The sequence below is a fragment of the Erpetoichthys calabaricus genome, chromosome 9 (assembly GCF_900747795.2).
Source record: "Erpetoichthys calabaricus chromosome 9, fErpCal1.3, whole genome shotgun sequence".
Taxonomy (NCBI): domain Eukaryota; kingdom Metazoa; phylum Chordata; class Cladistia; order Polypteriformes; family Polypteridae; genus Erpetoichthys; species Erpetoichthys calabaricus.
Window position 1 is genome coordinate 64,327,668 of NC_041402.2, and position 20,912 is coordinate 64,348,579.

A 20,912-nucleotide genomic window follows, 5' to 3' on the forward strand; every position below is an offset into this window, starting at 1 on the left:
TCCCCAGTGAACTCCTTCATCACAGTAACAAATGTATGAACAGCTACATTCAAATCTGTTATTGGTTTTAGATGTAGATATTAAAAAAAATGGAAGATGTTTTATTTATTTTTATTAACCCATTTTTTTATAAACATGCCACTGTATTTTAAATCATTATCTTTTTTTGATTTCAGCTGACAGTGAGATGTGTAGAACCCTGCAGAACAAAACACAGCTCATGTTTCCTTCAGTCATTGGTAGTTACTCAGGTCCTCAGGCGACCAGGCATCCCTAACTATGGTGGTGCTTTACAGGTTCTTTTGGTGGAGTGGAGTATTAGGCTTTTGATAAATATAAAATGTGAGCTAAGTAAAAATAAGCTCCATTTTGGGCTTTAAGACGTTCCGAGGATATTTTAAATGTTTTTGAATGAATTATAATGGGTACGTACATGCAGCTTTGCTTATCAAAAAAGTGTGAGGGGTACCTTGAGATAATCTCAGTAATGATTTGATGCCGGATCTCTACAACAAATAAAGCTATACACTTTAAAAGTAAGTCTATTACCTCATCATCCGAAATGCGTAGAGTATTAGGAATCGGATACACGTTTGCATATCGCTATATATTGGGGTTTATGTGAGAGTATTTGTGTTTTGGTATTGTTGGTGATAAAGTGGCAGGGGATACTCTAGAGTTTGGTATAAATTAATGGCACCTGCAAATCATTGTAACTTAGTGATGTTATAGTTGGGTGAAGAAAGGTAACTTAGAGAAGACATAGAAGAGTGAACCTTGTTATGTTTCAGAGTGATTTTTTTTGGATTTTGAAGTCATTAATAATGTGCCTAAAGACTGAGTCGATCATTGCATGTCATCCTTTGTGGTCATCCATCTGGTCTTCTTTGCATCCTGAGTGGAGGGTTTACAATGGGTATGGCTTGAATAGTTGTACTGTGTTAGAAAAGACATAGTCAAAAATAAATCACTGCAGTTTATTACCGTTTTATTTTACAGTCTGAAATGTTTAATACTGCCCACTTACTTCGTACTGAGCTGAGAGAACTCCACTCTACTCTGTCTCATCCTTTTGATATTTTGTGGAGTTCTTGCGGGTCTCAATGGTCCAATAAACATGTTCACACTACTAGTACATTGGAATTTATTGAACCAGTATTACGAGAACAAATTCTTCCTCAACGAGGCATGTTAAACTTAATACAAAATCTTATTTACACCTCTGAAACGAGGAACAGTCAATGAGGCACCAACCAGTTGGCCACTGAAGCTGCACTGAACATACAACACTATCATGCTATTACGTGTACCTGCACCATATTCACTTATCCCCCACAACTCTTTGAAAATCATCACCTTAATGCACTGCACTAATTTTGTCTTATGAAAGTTACCGAGCTTTTGAAAACTGTGTGCTATCTGTTTCATTTGGCTGTAAATTTTGTGTGTCAATTTTTTTCGAAATTATTTTGTGAGCTCCATAAGTTTTAGTGCTGTAGTTTCATAGCTTTAGAATCCTTGACTTAGGGGTATGCAGAATTAGCACATTCTCAATGTGTCCATATTAGTTTATTTTTGTGTGGATACCCTAGGCAACTTTTCACTAAGTAAACTGGCAACTCTTCATTTTCAGTGATTGAAAATGTTTGCCCAGTGTTGAAATACCAACCCTGTAAGGTAAGATCCTGCTTTACCTCAGAAAAAAAATAATAGGTCAATAAATGAATGAATACTTTTAATTTTCATGCATTTGGCGAGCACACTCTCATGGAGTTTAGGAAAACCTTCCATATATATAGTATAAATATCTGTTGCTTTACTAGCTTCACAATGTTTGACTTATGTAAGCCATGCCTTTATATGATTTTATGCTTTTATTTTGTCATTTCTGTACTGTGTAAGAAAGAGTTAATAGTAAACCTGTTGGAAGTATCACTTACAATTATCACTTGTAAGATCCTCATTAAGGATAATGCTATTGTTTACCAAATCCTTTTCTAGTGTTATATTTTAGCCTCACATTCTCAACTTGCAAAAAAAAAAAACCAACAAAATAAAACCAACAAAAAATCCTATTTCTCTTGTTTGAGATATTTGTTTTTCTCAGTTAGAAAATTTAAAAATAACATTATTATTTTAAGAGCGATCTGTTACGTTCCTGAAAGTAAACCGTAGTGAGAACAATTTTTACAATGTGCTTTAGTCTTGTGAAAACATTTTTCATTATGAACTTGCCTGATAATAATTCTTTGAATACAGACTACTTATAGCATCTAGACGAAAAAAAAAATATTTGCGAAAATTATAGTTGTCCAATATGTTGAGTTTCAAGTCATAGTGTACAATATCTTATTTAGATATTTTTTTATTGATCTGGATGTGGTTTTCCTCCCACATCCCAGTAGTCTGAGCTTAATGTTGGTTAGGTGTGGCTAAGTGAGGATGTGCAGAAGTGTCCCCCATATTAGACACTTTGTTCAGGCCTGGCACCCAAAGCTGCTGTGGATAGGCTGCATCTCTAGCTGACCTTGTGGTGGAATAAACAGGGTGAGAAAATGAATAGATGGATATTAATTATATTAAAGTCATGCATAATTCTGATTGAAGAGATGTTAAAATAAATCCTGCATTTTATCATTTTAAAACAATTTTCAGTTTTATTATTAATCTCTTATTTCTGAACTAAAGCATAAATCCATGCTGAATTACATAACCTCTGCATGCCACCAAGCACCAAAGCTTTTAATTATAGAAATGAGCAAGAAGTGACTATAAAGTGCTAGATATTGTGGTTAATACAGTAAATAACAGTTGAACCCAGAAGGACCTCTTGGAAATAGACTTCAAAAGGCTTGTGAAAATCTGCTGTACTCTTTATTTCAGTGAATCAGAATTGTTTAAAAAGGCAAATATTGCTGGTTAGAATTAGCAAACCTCACAACACAGTGGTGTATTATTTAGTACTGCTGCCTCACACCTTATGTGTGGAATGTGCACGTTCTCCCTGTGTTTTGTGTTTTTTTTGCTAAGTAAACCAGTTTTGTTCTCAAATCCTAAAGACATGCCTTTAAATTGTTCCTCTATGAGTGAGTGTGCCTTGGATGGCCCAGTTGATCCATCCCAGGTTAGTAATTGTTCTACAGGTGATGCTTCAAACTGTTAATAACCCCAAAACTACATTAACCATGTACAGTAAATGATTACATCAATAAATATTATTATAACAAATGATTAGCAGAATGAAACCCATTATTTAACCAATTTCCAAATATTATTATGAATGAATTAAGCTAATAACAAAATGAATATGGCCCTGTGATGAGCTGGTATCCTGTCTGACCAGGAAGTCTTCCTGCCTTGTGCCTACTACTATGGAGCTGGTCTCCTGCCCCCACTGACCTTGATCTAGACTGACTTGCAAAATTAATTTTGCTGTTTTCAAAGAGCATACCTCATAAAATATTTTCATTACTTTAGCTTTTCTCTACTGCCCAGCTTTGTGAATAAAGAAAGTTACATTTTTTTGAGTACTGTTGAGTCTTGTTTCAGTATAAAGTTAAAGTGTTCCATTTATCTGCACATTCCCAATATATTTGTATAGGGTCTGACTGGTCAGGTCCATTCGCTTAGTATATAGTTTTGCATAGTCACTCCTCGTTTGTATGTTCATTCTTAGGCTCCTGATTTACCTTGTTGTCTAAAAGCATCGGCATGGTCTCATAGTTACTGCCGACATTATCTTGGTGTGCATCTTGGATATCATTTGAAAATTGGGGTTGTCATTTGCTTATTTTCTCTAGAGTTCAGTTCACGTCAGGCTTGCCGGACATAAAGGAGATTAATCACAATAGATGGATATGTGAATTACTATTAGTTAAAAAAAAAAGAAAAATTTAGATGTATACAATTATAAAAAAGGATCAATTTTTGTTTTGTTTTCTGTCTTTTTTAATAAAATTAGCCATTAGCTCATGATTCTTGTAATTCAATAAATGCTCCATTTTTTATGTAAACATATGAATACCCGTTAATTTCCTGAATTCTCTTTTCCTTTCCAGATATGTGGAAGGGATGTTAATCCAACACGGTGCACATTCAAACACACTTGGTTCACACAGGGCACATTTAGAATGGCTAATTAGTAGAACATGCACATCTTGAGCATGTGAAAAGAAATCAGACAATGAGGTGAACCTGTGGCAAACATATAAACTCTAAAGACAGTAGTCTGCTTGGGAACAGAACCCAAGTCCATCAAAATATGCGGCAGCAGCACTAACCAGGGACTCCAGTTTAGAATATTGAAATGGACCTTCAGAACTTTGGGATGTAAGGTGTAAAAGGAGTCCAGGAGAAGACCCATAAAGCCTACATGGAGAATGTTAGGCTGCAGGGCTAACCATTGTACCAATATCTAGTTAAGAGTCATGACAACCATTAGACGAAATCAGGAACCAATCCTGGTGGCTTTGCCAATAATATATGTTTAGTCAAAAAATATAAAAATAGTTTGCCTTAACAGCTCTAAATACAATGATGGTTGGTACTTCCTTTCAAAGCTGGCATATTTCTTTTTCTTAATTTCACACATTAATGGATATTGCATGTCACTTTTGAGAATTTTAAGTCTCCCCATCATGGAACACATAAAATGTTTATCATTTATGAAGAAACGTTCCAGCATACATTAGTGACATTGAAGCAAACTGGAGTTTATTACTTGGGCCAGGATTTGAAGCTTTTTGTTTTATATGACTCATATCTGCCAAACTTGTTTTGGTGTCAGGTCTGCCACATATCTGATTCTTACCAAGGTAGTCTGGATTATATCTTTTATTTTTGATTTCCTTATCAAAAACCAAATGACCACAGAAGTCTGTTACACTGAGGTCAGCTGAAGTGGTCTCCTCAGCCACACGTCTCCCAAAATAAGAGAACAAATGTTCATATCCAAGAGTAAGACAGGTCAGACTTTTTCAGTCAGCAAAAGGAGAGCATGGTGCTCTCTCTAAGCTGAGGTTCTATCCTGTGTCATTTGCACTTTTCCAGCTCACTTTGGATCTCTCAACTAGACAGTCTTGTCTTGTACTTTTCTAGTTCAACACACATCAAGATTTCTGTTTTTCCCTCACATCCATTTATTGTTTTAAGTTATTGATAACAGTAAGAGACCTTTCAGATTTACTGATTTATATATATACCAGTAACGGCAGATCGTGCAGTGAATACACTTGACTTATAGTTTTCATTCTCTTTCTCTGTACGTTTAGCATTCGTTTGCTCAGAAGTTGATGCGCTTGCTGCTTCCTGCTTCTTCTCTTCTTCCCTCGGCATCTTTTCGTGTTAAAACTGATTAAGTCAGTGTTTGTGTTGCAATTACTTAGTACGTTTTTCTTAATTTTTCAGTTAAGCGTTCAATCTGCCTCAAGAATGATTTAAGATATGAAGAGATAGAGAAAGAGATGGCGAAGGTGCTAAGGATGAGAACGGCACCCATACGCATGCGCCGCACGGCCGCACTGCTGCCCGCCGCCCAGAGTTGATTCTACAATAAATTCAAAATAAAAAGAGCAATAAAAATCGTCACCCTAAAAGCGAACAGTAGAGGTTACATGGTGTATGTGTACCAACTTTCAAGTCAATAGGTGAAACGGTTTCCGAGATACAGGTGATTTAAAATACTGGACAGACAAACAGACAGCCACGGTAGCATGTTATATAAGAAGAAGTTTACTGAGAATTGGAGAATTGAGTACAAGGCAGGAATCAACGAAGAATGAGGTGTCATTTTATCACATATTTAAAAGGAGACAGTTTTAAATGATTATTTAATCTAGCATGCACAACTTTGGGGTTGTGGGATGAAAAGCAGCATATCTGAAAAGAAAAAAAAAAGCTCTGTAAACATGGGAACTGAGTAAATGCAGCGCAGAATATTTGACTAATTTTAAAATCAACAAAAAGCCCTGCAAAATTGTCTTAATATTTTGATTTACTGTTTGAGATAATGGTGGTGCAATGGTTATTACTGCTACATGGAGTTCGAATTCTAACCCTAGTAGTTTGTGTGGAGTTTATATGTTTTTTACAAGTTTGTGTGAAATCTTCCTTCAGGTTTTCCTTCCATATTCCCAAAATGTGTTTTAGGTTAACTGGCAGTTCTTCACTGGGCCTGTGCAAGTGCGGGTGGGTAAATGGGTGGGCTCTGTGAAGTACTGGTGCTCCACTCAGGGTTGATGCCCGCTTTGCAGCCAGTGCTACCAGAATAGGCTTCAGTTCTCAAGAACTCTGAAATGGATTAGATGTGTTTGTGAATGTCATGTTGTGCAGATGAACTACAGTATTTAATAATTTTTTTTCTTGTAAGATTATTTTTTCTGTGCTGGTCTCCAGGGGAAGGGCCATGGTTGGATGTGGATTTACTTTACTAATAAATAAAATGGAGTTGTGTATTTCAGCGCATTCTTGCTTACAATTGTGCTGGAAAGTGGTGAGATATTGCATGTTGGTTGTTTGGTTGAATTTCACAGTGCACTACTACTACTAGCACTATTATATCCTGATGGGAGGAGTGAAACTTTTACAAAATTTTATTAAAAAGCTCAAGTATTTGGCCTTTTTCTCCTGGTGGCCTGTGTCTTTTCAGCCTCTGCCCTGACTCATGCTGTACTTTACATTGACTCCTATGTTTACCATGTAGCTGATGTGTGCACTACAACTCAGTTATCTTATTAGTATAGTTGTGCTCTCTCAATTAGCCAAAAAAGGACCAAGCCACTTTTTTAGTTCATCATCCCCTGCCTTGCACCCCTTTTCTGGCATAGGTTTACAAGTATATCCTTTTAAAAATGTTCATTCACAAACAATTGAACAAAACGGATTACTTCTGTTCATGTTGTTGCAGCAGGTGTCCAGAGGTATCACCTTGATTGCCCTTACACATACCGCACAGTAGCTTCTTTGGCAACTTTACCCTGATGGTGTGCCTTACAGTTTAAGCAGGTCATCATTCCTAATTGCTGATTATTGGTAAGAAGTATTTACATGGGGGAACTCTAGTTGTTTTCTCATTCGGCTTTCATTCTGTTTGAATGTTAACAGGTGGTCCCTGGTATGTCTAGAGGTGGGCACATCTCATCTCAGCTCATAAAAGCTGCATTGTGAATTACTACAAAAACAGGAGAAAAGGAGACCAACTGTATGCCAGCAAGGGTAAGCAAAGCTCTTTTTCGTATCTTTAACTGTGTTAGCCTGGGGTTAACTTCTGTACATGTTTTATCCTTAGAGATACCCAATTCTTTGGGATTTTGATAAAGAGCCAACAGGTACATAAAAGAATGTGGTGCCAAAAGGCATTGACACTTTCATATAAACAAAAAAAAAAGCAAACCTATTACATTCTAGAGTTTCAGCTTTTGCTTAAAGAGCAGTCAGTTCCGATTTGCCTATAATTCTTAAATATTTTAACAGTTGCTTTGCATTGCTTGCCGAGCAAGAAGGCAAGTGCAATGGATGCCGAAATGAAAGGACTATTTTAGTAAGATACTTGAATATAAGCATGATGCTGACTGCTTAAACAGGGAGAAGACATGAGGACAAGTTGCTTGTGGCTAGTACACACTGAAGTTTATCAGTTATTTTATTCAAGACATTTCTAATTTTTATTCTCTCCTAACCCTTTTATTCAGTAGTATTTTCTGTTTTGCCACCATGTCTGAAATAAGCATTTTAAATAAAGCCAGTCGCTGTTTAACAGCAGGTGAGAATGGAGGTTTGCTGTGTTCAGGCAGATGGTACCAGTATTCAGGTGTCCAATCCACCATTTGAAAGGAAACGGTAAGTGTTATTATGTATGTGCTCCACCGACTGACATTTACAGCACTGTTCATTCATCTTTGTGGCCTATATAATGCCCTACATATATATTAATATAATGATAATTTAGCTCACAGTTTTGTGTGTTTTCTGTAGTGGGACAGCTGAAGTTAAAGCCCAAGTGGATGATGAGCTGGTACAAGCCTCGATCACAAAGAATTCAAATGTGCTTAAAAGAGCCAGTTTATGTGGGAATGAGTATAAAATGCAAGCCTTTAATGATAACTTACTGGTCCCTCCATCCTCCCCTCACCCACTTTAAAAATTACATTAGGCATCCAGACTTCTTAAGGTCTTTTTTATTTTAGCTAATTAAATCCACTGCACTCCCCCAGCATGGTGGGACTGTGAGCATGAGAGTCTAAGTCAGCCCTAGATAGATGACAACCCAAGGCAGACACTCATCATAAGCTTGATATACTAGCTACAGTGTATGTTCACGCAGATACTGTATATACACCCTCCAGGCTGACACAGTGGTTAACACTGGTGTCTCAATGCAGCTGAACTCTGGGATTGAATCTCAGCCTAGTCACTGTCTGTGTATGGGGCCAATTTGGAGCTGCCAGTCCAACAAAATTGCACATCTTTGGGGAATTTGAGGAAAAGTGGACAACAAAATCCATCAAAGACTTGTGGGAACATGGAAACTCCATGCAGTCATTGACTGAACTCTATGAAATATTGTGGTATGATTGTGCAAGATGACATCATGTGAAGTGGCTGCCTTACATTTCCTCACTAAATACGCACTAATGACATAGGGTATGTCTCAATAAATTCAGAGAGAGGTGTTATGTCCTAGGAAAAAGGCATCAGAGTGTAATGGTACATGTCAGAAAAAGAGGGTGACTTGTATGAGGCCTGAGTAGTGAGGCACTGATAATACTGCAGCCTGGAAGAGAAGTATGGGTGAAAAACAAGGAAGAGGAAGGGCATGAGGAAAGCAGGTGGGCCACTCTCACAACTCGCCATATATCTCTGCCTTACAAAACTAATACATTAGTTGAGGAGTGGAGGAAATGTTTTTTTATGTAAAGTGAGTCGTCTTTTAATCAGTACTTTATTACTGTCAATATTTGTAACTGTAGGAAAGGGCATGAAATGGGCCGTATACAGTCAGTTGGAAGAACACTCTTCCCACCCCAATGATAGGAATCTGGGTTAACATTACTGAAAGACAAGAAGGCTTATCTTCTGATAACATGACATGTCAGAGAAAGGCAATAGAAGAACACTGTAGCTGAGATTAGGCACTTTGTTCCCTTGGTGTTTATTGAGATTCTTAGAATGTCTGCTGTAGGACCTCTGAATTTAAATCAGCTGATGGGAATGTATGGATGTCTATTCCTGTAAATACAGTGATGGTTAAAGTGAGAATAGGAGCCACTATGACTACATACCTTCTTCCTGCAAAAGTAATTCCGAGATGAACATACTGTAAATGGCGGAGCAGCTTAGTGCCAGAGCTAACTGTCACTGGGAAAGAGCAGTGAGTAGGCAAGTTGGGTTGTGTGGTTATATTTGCTTGTTTTGTGGTGGGTAAGAAGAGTAGCTGCTCCACCTTATATTTAGGCCTGAACAGACAGGCATGTTTGGGGTTTCTTGTTTAGTGCTTTGTTGGGACTTTACATATACTCTCTGTGTTCACACCTCCATGTGATGATGTGTTTGACCAAATATATCAAAAGAAAATAACAGAAGAAAGATCTATCTATCTATCTATCTATCTATCTATCTATCTATCTATCTATCTATCTATCTATCTATCTATCTATCTATCTATCTATCTATCTATCTATCTATCTATCTATCTATCTATCTATCTATCTATCTATCTATCAGCCTGTTTGTCTGTCTGTCTTCACCCTTAATAATTTATTAACATATTACAGAGACTGGACATCACAGATGCAATGGCAAACAAGCATCTGCTTGGTGTGAAAGACACTGAGGAGATTTATTAAGAAGAGTATCCTGTTAATTATCACCAATGGCTCTTTCCTTCTGTTACAGATTTGCCCATAGCATCAAAATTCACACATATTTTCAAAGTATCTTTAGGTATTTTATTTTTTTTCATGAAGACTGCTTTGCACATTATACAAAATGTTCCATAATATAGTTTAAAAGCTCTTGTCACCATTCTCTCTTCTTCTTTACATTATTGCCAGCTATTCTTCAGAGGTCAGTTGGGTCCACTCCATTTCATTTCAGGACTGTAAAGTATTTCTTGTCCCATTTTAGCACACTTAATATCAATATACTGGCTGACCACAAGTGCTGTGCGCATCCTTGTAGAGCTTGGTGTCGACAGTAGCATATAGATGGCAACTTTAGTTTCTATAAAATATGGCGCAGTGCTCCATTTGCTTAAATTCGGGCCAGCCATATTTCTTTATTATCATGTTCTCACTACGATACCTTCACTGATAGTTAAAAAGTGAAAAAAGAAAAAACAAAGCAGATGGCTGCTGGCCTGGAAACTAATTACATAGAAGAAAAAAAGTTTATTCAGAGAAAGATAACAAGATCACTTTTGCATGGCTTGCATTTTAGCTCACAAAGCAATCAAACAAAACATGTTGAAGATGGCGCCGGCTCCTTATTCTCACTAGTTCCAAAATCTTCTTTCTTTTTTTTTGCCTTTCATGTTTGCAATGGGATAAGAAATAAGTCTCAGTAAATCTGGCCAGACTGTTGCAGTAACAGCCTTGATGTTCTTCAGGTGTCAGGCTTGCCCTCTAGTAACCTTTAATTTCAACAGATTTTTGCAAAATATAAGGAGTGGAAATTTGGCACCAAGCTGCAATTGTACCAAACAGTAAGCTAGTACAAGAGCAGAGCCTGAGTATGTGGCATCCTTTATAGATCTTTGCCTGCTTCAACCAAGCTCTCACCCTAGTGAGCATACCGTACTTAATTTTTTTTTTTTTATTTCTGGGTCAAGTTACAATAGAGGCATTGATCTCAACTTACTGACCTATTTAAGATTTTTACATCCACCTTCAAGAATGTTGTGCAAATAAAAAAGATCAGAATGTAAGCAATAATTAAATTTAATTTCTGCTTGTGTCAGTTCATGAGACTCCACCAGACTCAGCACTCAAAATGAAACTGAAGAGCTGCCCTTTATTTGTTCAAACTGGATTTCTTTAAAGTGCTGTTTTTACCCTTAATGTGTAATGGACTGTTTTTTTTTTATCTCATTTCCTCATTAGCACTCAATTAACGTCTTGTATTTTTTCAGTGTCTTGTATTCTTTTTGTTTTAATGGTTTCATAGTAAATGTCTATGGCTATGTTTATTTTAAAAGGCTATGCATAATAATGTTTTACCACGTTTAAATGGTTATACTTTATATAAGTGAACACATTACTAAACATTTGTTTGGTAAATAATTATTACACAGAAAATCATGTTTTCACATAAAAAAATCTAAGAAAATATTCACAAACAGGCCTAATCCATTTTGGGGTCAATGAGGCACAGTCTATCCCAGCAGCACAGGAGACAGCCCTGGATCGGCTGTCTCTCTCTTGTTAGGCCCACGTAAACACACCCATGCTTGAAAATGGACAATATGGAATTACCAAGTTTCCTGACATGAATGTTGTTGGGGATGTGGTGGGAAAACCAGAACACCTGATGAAAAAAACACATAGACATGAGCAGGTGTGCAAACTCTGCAAAAAGAACAAGCGGGCGCAACATTTACACCCAAGATTTGAGATCCATAAGGCAGCAGCTCTAACCACTGTGACCTATGCTGATGTATTCTAGGTGAATACATGATAATATTATTTATTGATAATTCCAACTGTTGATTTCAACTTGCTGCGGTGGGCTGGCGCCCTGCCCGTGGTTTGTTTCCTGCCTTGCGCCCTGTGTTGGCTGGGATTAGCTCCAGCAGACCCGCGTGACCCTGTAGTTAGGATATAGCGGTTTGGATAATGGATGGATGGATGGATGGATGGATGGATGGATTTCAACTTGGCACAGTGTGAGGGAGAGTGTGCATTAATGGGCCCTGGGATAGATTGGTGCCCTTCTCCAGAGTTGGTAGCTACATTGACTTCTGTGCAGAATAAATTCATCTGAGATTTTTTTTTATGTTAAATATATTAGAAAAATAATGATAGATTTCTGTTGCTAACTGGCCTAAGTGGACTTTATTTAATGATACAAAATATTTTTTTTATTTTTATGACAGTTTGAACAAACAAAATCAATGTCTACTCATTGTCATTTCTCTGATCTGGCTTTTTTCCAGTACAACGTCATAGTGAGTTAGTACCTACAGTATGGTAGGTACTAAGACACAGTTATGCACTCACCCACTCTTCAATCTATTCATTATTTGAATTATCCTATTTCACTTTATGCCTGGTATCCTATCAACATCAGACACACATACAGAACCATGCCAGCATGGGGATCAATTGTTTGTATGACAAGCTCACAAAAAAAAAATTCACTTCATCTAAATAGTCTGATGTCCCCAGTCAAGTTAACCTGCTTTTAGGATGTAACACAAAGACAACACACTCAGAAAACATTCAAAGTCCACCAGTTGAGAATTTGAACCCAGGTAATTGGGAATGTGAGGCAGAATCTCTAACCACTATGCCCCTGTGGCAGCCTCAAGTGCAGTGTCTTCAGGTGCTGTGTTACTGTACATATAGAACAAGCACTTTTACATTGGATCATTCCGATTTCAGTATTCTTTATGCTGCTCTGTTGGATTGTGTCTTTTAAAATCCCTTTAGAATAGATTTTATTTTTCACTTAACACTGAAGCCTGCATTCTTTTTTAATTAACGTTGCAATGTGATCTATAGATATACAGTCAGAATATTTCTTTTAACATCAGATGAGCTGTTATGCCAATCCTGGAGCAATATGTGTTTGTTTCCTGTGCCAACCTCAGCCTGTGCTTTTTGGCCCGTGATTAGCTGGCGGCGAGTGAAGAGATAATGGATGGAACAAAAACACTTTAAAAATCAAGCAGTGATGTCATCATTAATAAAATAAGATGCCAAAACTACAGTTAAAAATAGTAAACAAGTAAAGCCAAAAGAGTTATCTGGGAGATGGCAGTTGTACATTAATATGTGCATGGCTGACGCATGGCTGTGAAGGTACGGGGACTGAGTGACTAGAGGTTTTTCTTGGCACCTCAGTAGAAGACATTTTAATGATTAGTATAGAGCCTCAAAATTTTGGAGCTGGAAGTCTTTTAATTGTAAGAGTCAACCCCTGCCTGTATGACCGTAGCAGTGGGATTGAATCACTTTACAAGATGTATAGTATAGCATTTTGACATGCGTTCAGTATTATCAACTCCATCATTAAATAGGCAACACATATGAGGGTATTTTAAAAAGTAAGTTAATATGTCAGTGTCAATTCAAGTAAAAATTTCACTGTTCCCTGTACATGTGAAAATACTCACTTTGAACCTGTGAGCCTATGAACGTGATCTCATACACTCAGAAATTTATTTAAAGGATTGCATGTTTATAAAAGAACAAAGACTTAGCTTATTTCCGTCTTCCACTGCAATCTCCAAAAATGCCAAAGAGATTAAAGTTACTTGGTGTGAAGTAAAGCCTGCGAGGTGAATGGGCCGGGGCCCTCCACACAAAGTTCCACATCAGCTAATGAGTGACGATCCCACTGCACAATCTCACATTAACTGCTGTACTGTACACCTCTACCAGTTGGTAATACATTTCAGCTTGAGTTGAAATCAGTTTATTTTTGGCACCTGTACATTTACCCATGTTTTGAGATATCTTGCCATCTTTGAAGTGATGTACTCAGTAGTATACCATCCTTCACATGAACTGAAACATAGGCACATGTAATGTGTATCTGTTGCTCAAACTGCTCAGGCTCTGTGTTTAAACTGAGCAGCTCATTACCTTATTGTTTTGAATATCCTTGTATAGCCAAGTAGAAGTGTCCAGAGTTGTAGTCTGTTATGTAGATTGTGAGTTATGTCGATGGCTTGATAAGCATAAATGTGCTGGATTTCATAACATTGTTAATTCCTACTTAATCCTATAAGTACAATGGTATAGAGGGTCATTTTCTTAAAGTTACACCGTTCTGTTTCAGATTTAAAAAGAAAAAAGCACTTTATCTAATTTAAAGATAAAACAGTCAGCAATTCAGGATGTGTGGCATATTGTGACACTCCACGAACAAAACACTGAGCGATTAAGCAGAGTGAGCTGCATGGCAATGGAAACAACAAGCACGCTCGAGAATAAAGGTTAGTTCACCTACAAGCTATTTCTTACCTAGCTGCTGAAATCCGATCTTAATCATAGCATAAGTATGTTGAAGAGGTGTGGACAAATGTGGCATTCATCTGTTGATACTAGCGTCTTAAAATGCTTTTTAAGGATTGTAATTGAGCTCTATGAATAATAAAAAAATGAGTCAAACCCAGCAACTAAGTAGAGTAGTTGGCTAGTTTTAAAATTCAGAGGACGATGTTAAATGAATATGTGTGAAATATTGGAACACAGTGGGAAGATATTCGGTATAGAGTTATGAAGGGGAGCATTATGGCAAAATGTTTAATAATTGATACCCACATTATTTTGTAATGCACTCCTACACAGTAGCTCCAGTCATGTAATAGATGGTTATTTTGAAAGGCTTTGCTGTCCGCACTTTTAAACGGAGGGTGACTTTAGTGTGCTTTTTATGTTGATTTGTAACTTTAAGAAATCCTTTTTACCAAAATGTTGCTTTTTATTTTTTTTGGCACAGGCCAGAAAATTTCACATGTGTGAGAAGTGCTTTGACCTCCGTAATCTTTAGCTCAAGAAGCTTTGTGAATTAAATTAAACTTAATACTAACAATAATAATAAAAATAAGAAGAATTATAAAAGCATCCTTGTTAGATAATCATTATTTAAAAGAATGTGTGCGTCCTCTGAATGCTGGATAAATAGATTTGCCTTTTACTGAATTAATAAAAGACTGACTTAGGTGGGCGTTTGTTTAATTGCAAGGATTTAATAGGGTATTTGAAATATTTAAAAAATTATAAAATTGCTACAGCAAAAACAATACTACATGTACAACTGACTAGTTATATTTATTAAAAATTCAAGGTTATTTTGGAATGGCTTAAAAGATGATTGATTCTTCTGGAGCAATTTGCAATTCTAAATCAATTTTATCTTTAAGGGTATGAAAAGTGATTTCTCGTAAGGTCAATACCTTCAATTAAAAAACGCCTACAATATTATATATGATCCATTTAGGGCAGGCTCCTTTATTGATGACTCTCTACAGCTATTCCTTGATTTGTGACAGCCTGATGATATGAAGTGCAGTCGAGTTTGTCAAAAATCTAGTACCTTTCAACATTTGGAGCGTTTTTCAGCAGCTGTAGTGAGACCACACTTCATTGTGTCAAAAAAAGACAAAGGAAAATGCTTCATGAGAACTGACTATTTAGCCCCAATATAGAATGTCAGCTTTGATTCGTCTTATGCTTATGAGACTACGTTGAGACTCTTTGATTTATGGTACTGCATCAATAGCTGACTGGTTCAATGTATTCCATATTTATTAACTCTGCACCCTAATTAAGGTTATATGGTGGCTGAGTGGTTAGTGCTCGTGCCTCACACTGGGCTCAAACACTGCCTGTGCAGCATGTCCCTCCTGTGCTTTTCCCCAGGTACTTTGGCTTTCTCCTAAATCCCAAAGACATGTATTTTAGGCAGCTTAGCTACTACATTCTGTCTGTGGGTGTGAGTGTGCCTTCTTATGTGAATCGATTCCTCTTTCATTCCTTGTCCCAACCATGCACCTGGTGCTTCATGGATAGGCTCTGGATCATTTCTAACATAAAACTGAATTAAGAGGTTCAGTAAATTCTGAATTGGTTAAACAGGGTTTAGAAAATGATGGATGGATGTTTAAATGTGAGTGTACCCTCTGAGGGCCTAGTGGCCTTTATAACATACATTCCTCGATAACACCAGATGCTTGTAAGTTATGCTGTTTTTTCTGTATATAAACATAAAAAATGGGTTGAGACATTCAATAAATTGTTAAATGAATTATGTGAATTTGGAAATGGATGACTGGATGCATGGACAGATTGATCCACTCATTAGATGGAGGTGTGTGAATGTGGACTGAGTTTTATACCATTTAGGATTCACTGCAACTTCCAGTGATGTGTTAATACTCACATTTAGCCTTCAATGATAGAATAAAGCTCCAGAAAATAGGTAAATACATTAATACACTACTGCATTAGTAGATCTGAGTTAATAGGGAAGTACATTAATGCTGAGAATGACACCTGCAGAACTCAAGGCCATTTTAACCTGATGTAAAAAATAGAGGAATTCAGAAAAGCCACCTTTGATGGTAGTTTTTGGGAGGCACTCTTTGATGCTTGACATCATCAAAATCCATCCATATATTCCAAAGATTTATGTTTAGATTTGGAGACTGTTGCTGCCATACTTTGGATGGTAGAGATTCTTGATCAGTGAGCTGGATGTAGATAGGTTTCTTGTTACAGGATTGTATATACTGCAGGATGGTATTATAATAAAGAGTGTCCACCACTATTTAAGTACCCGTGTATAGATGTTCTTCTTGAATTTGTCTGAAATTTTCCAGAGCATTAGGACAGAACAAAATGATAGCTTAGTTCACCCTGCCCCCTTCACTGATGTTGTAAATTGCAACAACAGTACAGCTGCCAGCATGTAATTGCACTTTTTGTATTGCAGATACCATTTTAAGAATACTATACATCAATGTATGAATTAACAAACATGGACAAAAAAGATCTTGGGGGTAGCCGGCTAACCTGGGTAAACCAAGAAAATGGCTGTTAATCCAATAATGATCATAATGGTGACCATACCCAGCAATTATCAAATGTATTAGAATTAACACTGGATGGACCACTAGTCTATTATGATATGCTGTCTTGCATATACCTACACTCATTAACCACTTAGTATAACGCACATAATACACTAGTCTAGCATTCTGACCACTGGCAATAGATAGATAGATAGATAGATAGATAGATAGATAGATAGATAGATAGATAGATAGATAGATAGATAGATAGATAGATAGATAGATAGATAGATAGATAGATAGACAAAACTTTATTAATGTCAACCATTAATCGAATGGGTGTACTTAACACTAAAATCATCAATCATTGATACTTCAAATAACTGACAAAAGCCCAGAGAAAACATCTTGGCAATGGTATGACACAGTAGCAGCCCAAGTCTCACACAGATTTAACTTATAATTCCAAGAAGATGTCCTCAAATACAGGACAGAGAGAGTGTGAAATATCTTGTGTTAAAAACCACATATAAAGTAGCGTTCTTAGAAATAGAATGATGCTGTGGTATTTTTGGCATGGCACTTCGGAATACTATGGTTGCTGTCAGTAAGTCGTTTTTTCCTCCTTGTATAATTTTTAACAGAAAACAAAGCACCAGAGATGCACTGAAGTGAGTCATGTTGCATAGCAGATTCCGGTAACACTGTAGAGTGAAAACTGGTACAGAGAACCAACTTGAAGAAGAGAACATTATATGAGCATAGGAGGTTTTAGATTGTTCTGCTCATCATTAATGTATAGGAGGAAAGCAAAAGAAGTGTAGAAGCAAATTGAAGTAATTTATTTAAAATCTGTTAAACTGCATATTGCACAAATTTCTATGAAATGCTAACTGAACATAATTTCTGTCATTATAGGTCTTTTACATGTCAGGCTGTACACCTTGAAAATGTGCATCAAAATCTGACAGCTATGGTAGTGTAATATATTATAAAATATATTATATAATGTTATATCTAATTAAGGGAAATAGAGTGCCAGAGCCCATCCTGTTAGTAATTTAGGGACAAGTTAGACACCAACCCTGGAAAGGAGCAAGTAAGTTTCAGGACCCAGTAACATACACTCACACAGGGCCAGTGAGCAAGCACCAGGAAAAGCCATATTACCCAAAGAAAACTCTCATGCAAACAACACTTAGGCAATGACCATGCATGGGATTTGAACATACTGTATGTCACTTCATCTGCAAGAGAGCAGTGGTAACCACTGTGTTGTCCCATGTGGTACTGTACAGGTGGAAATTAAGAATCCTGCTGATTCATCAGTTCACCTGTATTTGGTAGATTGCCTTATATAGATATCGCTATCTAAAATGACCAGGTTTACAGGGTTCCATGTAAACTCCACACAGATAAAAAATGGGCAACAGATTCAAACCCAGTATGTTGGATGCATGTTGCAGCAGTGCTATGTACTAGGCCACCATACTAACCTCCCTTTATAGTCAGAAGCAACCATAGCTATATAAAACTTTGCTGGAAGTATTTTTTGTTTTACCCTTTAAGCTCCATTAAAAATAAATGTATGACTAATACAGTTTTCCATTGGCTGCCTTTTTAGAAGTGTAATTGTTTCACTATAAGCAAGCAAGTCAATTAGTGTTTGTGTGCAAGTAGAAAACTATTTAATGTAGTTCAACAATACATTTAATATTGACTACGTTTTTACAATTTGAGCCATAAATATTTTGCATTCTGGAGCTGATTATCATCAGATATTCAAATATATGCAAAAGACCTGACTGAGCAATCCGTCATATTTAATATTGAATCCCGTTTTGGCAGTCATCATTGCAGAAACTTGTTGTTTTTCAAGGGAAAATGTTGCTCGGCATTGGTAGTGAATCAATAATAGATTGAGTACCACCACACTTGTGGGATGGCTCATTAAAATCTTTTATCATGTATTTGAAGATAATCTGTGTAGGGATGCCAGCAGTAAGTAGTCTGAGTAGGGAAGAATAAAAAGCAACTGTCACTGCTAACTCCCTACAGTGCAATTGAATAGTCCTACTTGGATTGATTTTATCACCTTACCGTACAGAAGGCCCATATACCCTATCTATCTATCTATCTATCTATCTATCTATCTATCTATCTATCTATCTATCTATCTATCTATCTATCTATCTATCTATCTATCTATCTATCTATCTATCTATCTATCTATCTATCTATCTATCTATCTATCTATCTATCTATGGTGTCTTCAAGCAGTCCGTATCTGCCAAAAAACAACACTACAATTGCTGAAATTCTCATTGGCGAGGTGAAGTTTTTATTTGTCTGGATTAGCAGTTTGTTGTAAGCTAGAATTAAAACAAGTAGTTTGGTGACAAATTACTGCTGCTGTTTTCATGCCTTTGATATATTCTTAGTTAAATCCCAATTACACACATTTGAGGGATCTGTTCTTTAGGCTCCTGAAAACCCATGAGTTTCCATTCACGTGGACATTAAAAGTAAAATCACAATCAGTAGGCCTTAATTTTACTGCCAATAACACCTTTCCAAGGAAATTTCATGTAGGTCCAGTATAAAAATATCATGATTGTGTTCATCACTCTTCCTTATATTTAGTGATCTTAGTTCATCTGTGTGTATTATTCCTTTTCACAAAGAGGGAATGTTATTGCTCCTAGGATTATAAGAAGGAGGCTGAAGTATACAAAAAAGGTTAATTAAATGAACAAAATGAATAAGAGGGATGATTAAAGAGAGCAGGCAAAATAAAAAGCAAACAAAGTAAACAAAAACATTTATGAAACTGTCACAGGTGTGCATTTTAGTCTAGAAATTAGATTGACTTGTCCAGGCGTCTACCCTTGAAAGTGCCATGAAGAATTCCTAAACTCCCTCTCTATATCTGTCTATTTCCGGCTAATTAGCCCAGTTTGCACATCTATGAGGTGTGGGGGGAAAACCTTGAGAACCCATGAAGACATGGAAAGAATGTGCCAGCTCAACATGCAGGGTTAGTATTTGAGATCACTTTCCTGGAGCTATGAGGCACTTACATAATGCATTAACCAATGCATTGAACTGTTTTATTGGCAAAATAAATGGACCAAAATGCAATACTGCTTTCGTCAATCTACTAATTATTCATCTGTCTATTTTCTCAACTTGCCAAGTTCAACTCAATAGCCATAAGACAGAGATTCTCCTCATTGGCTCCAAGTCTGCTGTATCAAAATGTAATCATTTTTCGCTTAATATTGATGGCACATCAGTCTATCCCTCCTCTCAGGTTAATAGTTTGGGAGTTATCTTTGATAGTACTCTTGTCTTTTGATTTCCATATCAATAATGTTACACAGTCATCTTTTTTTCATCTCCGTAGCATTGCACACCTGCGACCCTCCCTCACACTAAATAGCACTGCCATCCTTACTCATGCTTTGGTCACTTCCCGCATTGATTATTGTAAATCTGTTCTCTTTAGTCTCCCACATAAGCTTCTCCATGAACTCCAGCTTGTCCAGAATTCAGCTGCCTGTATTATAACTCAGACCTCTTCCGTGCAACCCATTAGCACATCTCTTAAACAGCTTCATTGGCTTTCTGTAAAATTTCGCATTGATTTAAATATTCTTTTACTTACCTTCAAAGCACTTCATAGCCTTGCTCCATTATACCTCTCTGATCTCGTACATGTTTATACATATAACCGCACTCTTAGGTCCTCTACTTCTGGTCATCTCATCATGCCCCCTGCATGCCTGATCACCATGGGTTCCAGGGCATTTAGTCATAGTGCTCCTCGTCTCTGGAACTCACTACCACAAACATTTGGGACACAGATTCCCTACCTATTTTCAAATCTTGTCTTAAGACTAATCTATTTTGATTAGCTTACACTACAAGGCCTTAGACTGTATTCTTAATGCTGGACTTTCAGTTCCATAGATATAGATGTATGTTTATGTGTATGTGTACATTATTTTTTTTTTGGTTTTATGATTTTATTATCTGTACGGTGTCCTTGGGTGTATAGAAAGGCACCTAGAAATAAAATATATTTTTATTATTACCAGTAACGGCACACTACATGTTACACTTGACTTGAGCATTCATAGTTTTTATACTCTTTCTCTGTACGTTTAGCATTCGT

At 36.8% G+C, this 20,912-nt stretch overlaps 1 protein-coding gene across 6 annotated transcripts in view; it reads left to right on the plus strand.

Moving 5' to 3' along the window:
- znf536 (zinc finger protein 536) overlaps nt 1-20,912 on the plus strand; it is a 496,696-nt gene that overhangs the window by 54,969 nt on the left and 420,815 nt on the right. For all 6 annotated transcript variants that reach the window (XM_051932179.1, XM_051932182.1, XM_051932180.1 and 3 more), the window contains exon 2: nt 7,102-7,212. The gene's annotated coding sequence lies outside the window, so the exon portion shown is untranslated. The remainder of the gene's footprint in view (nt 1-7,101; nt 7,213-20,912) is intronic.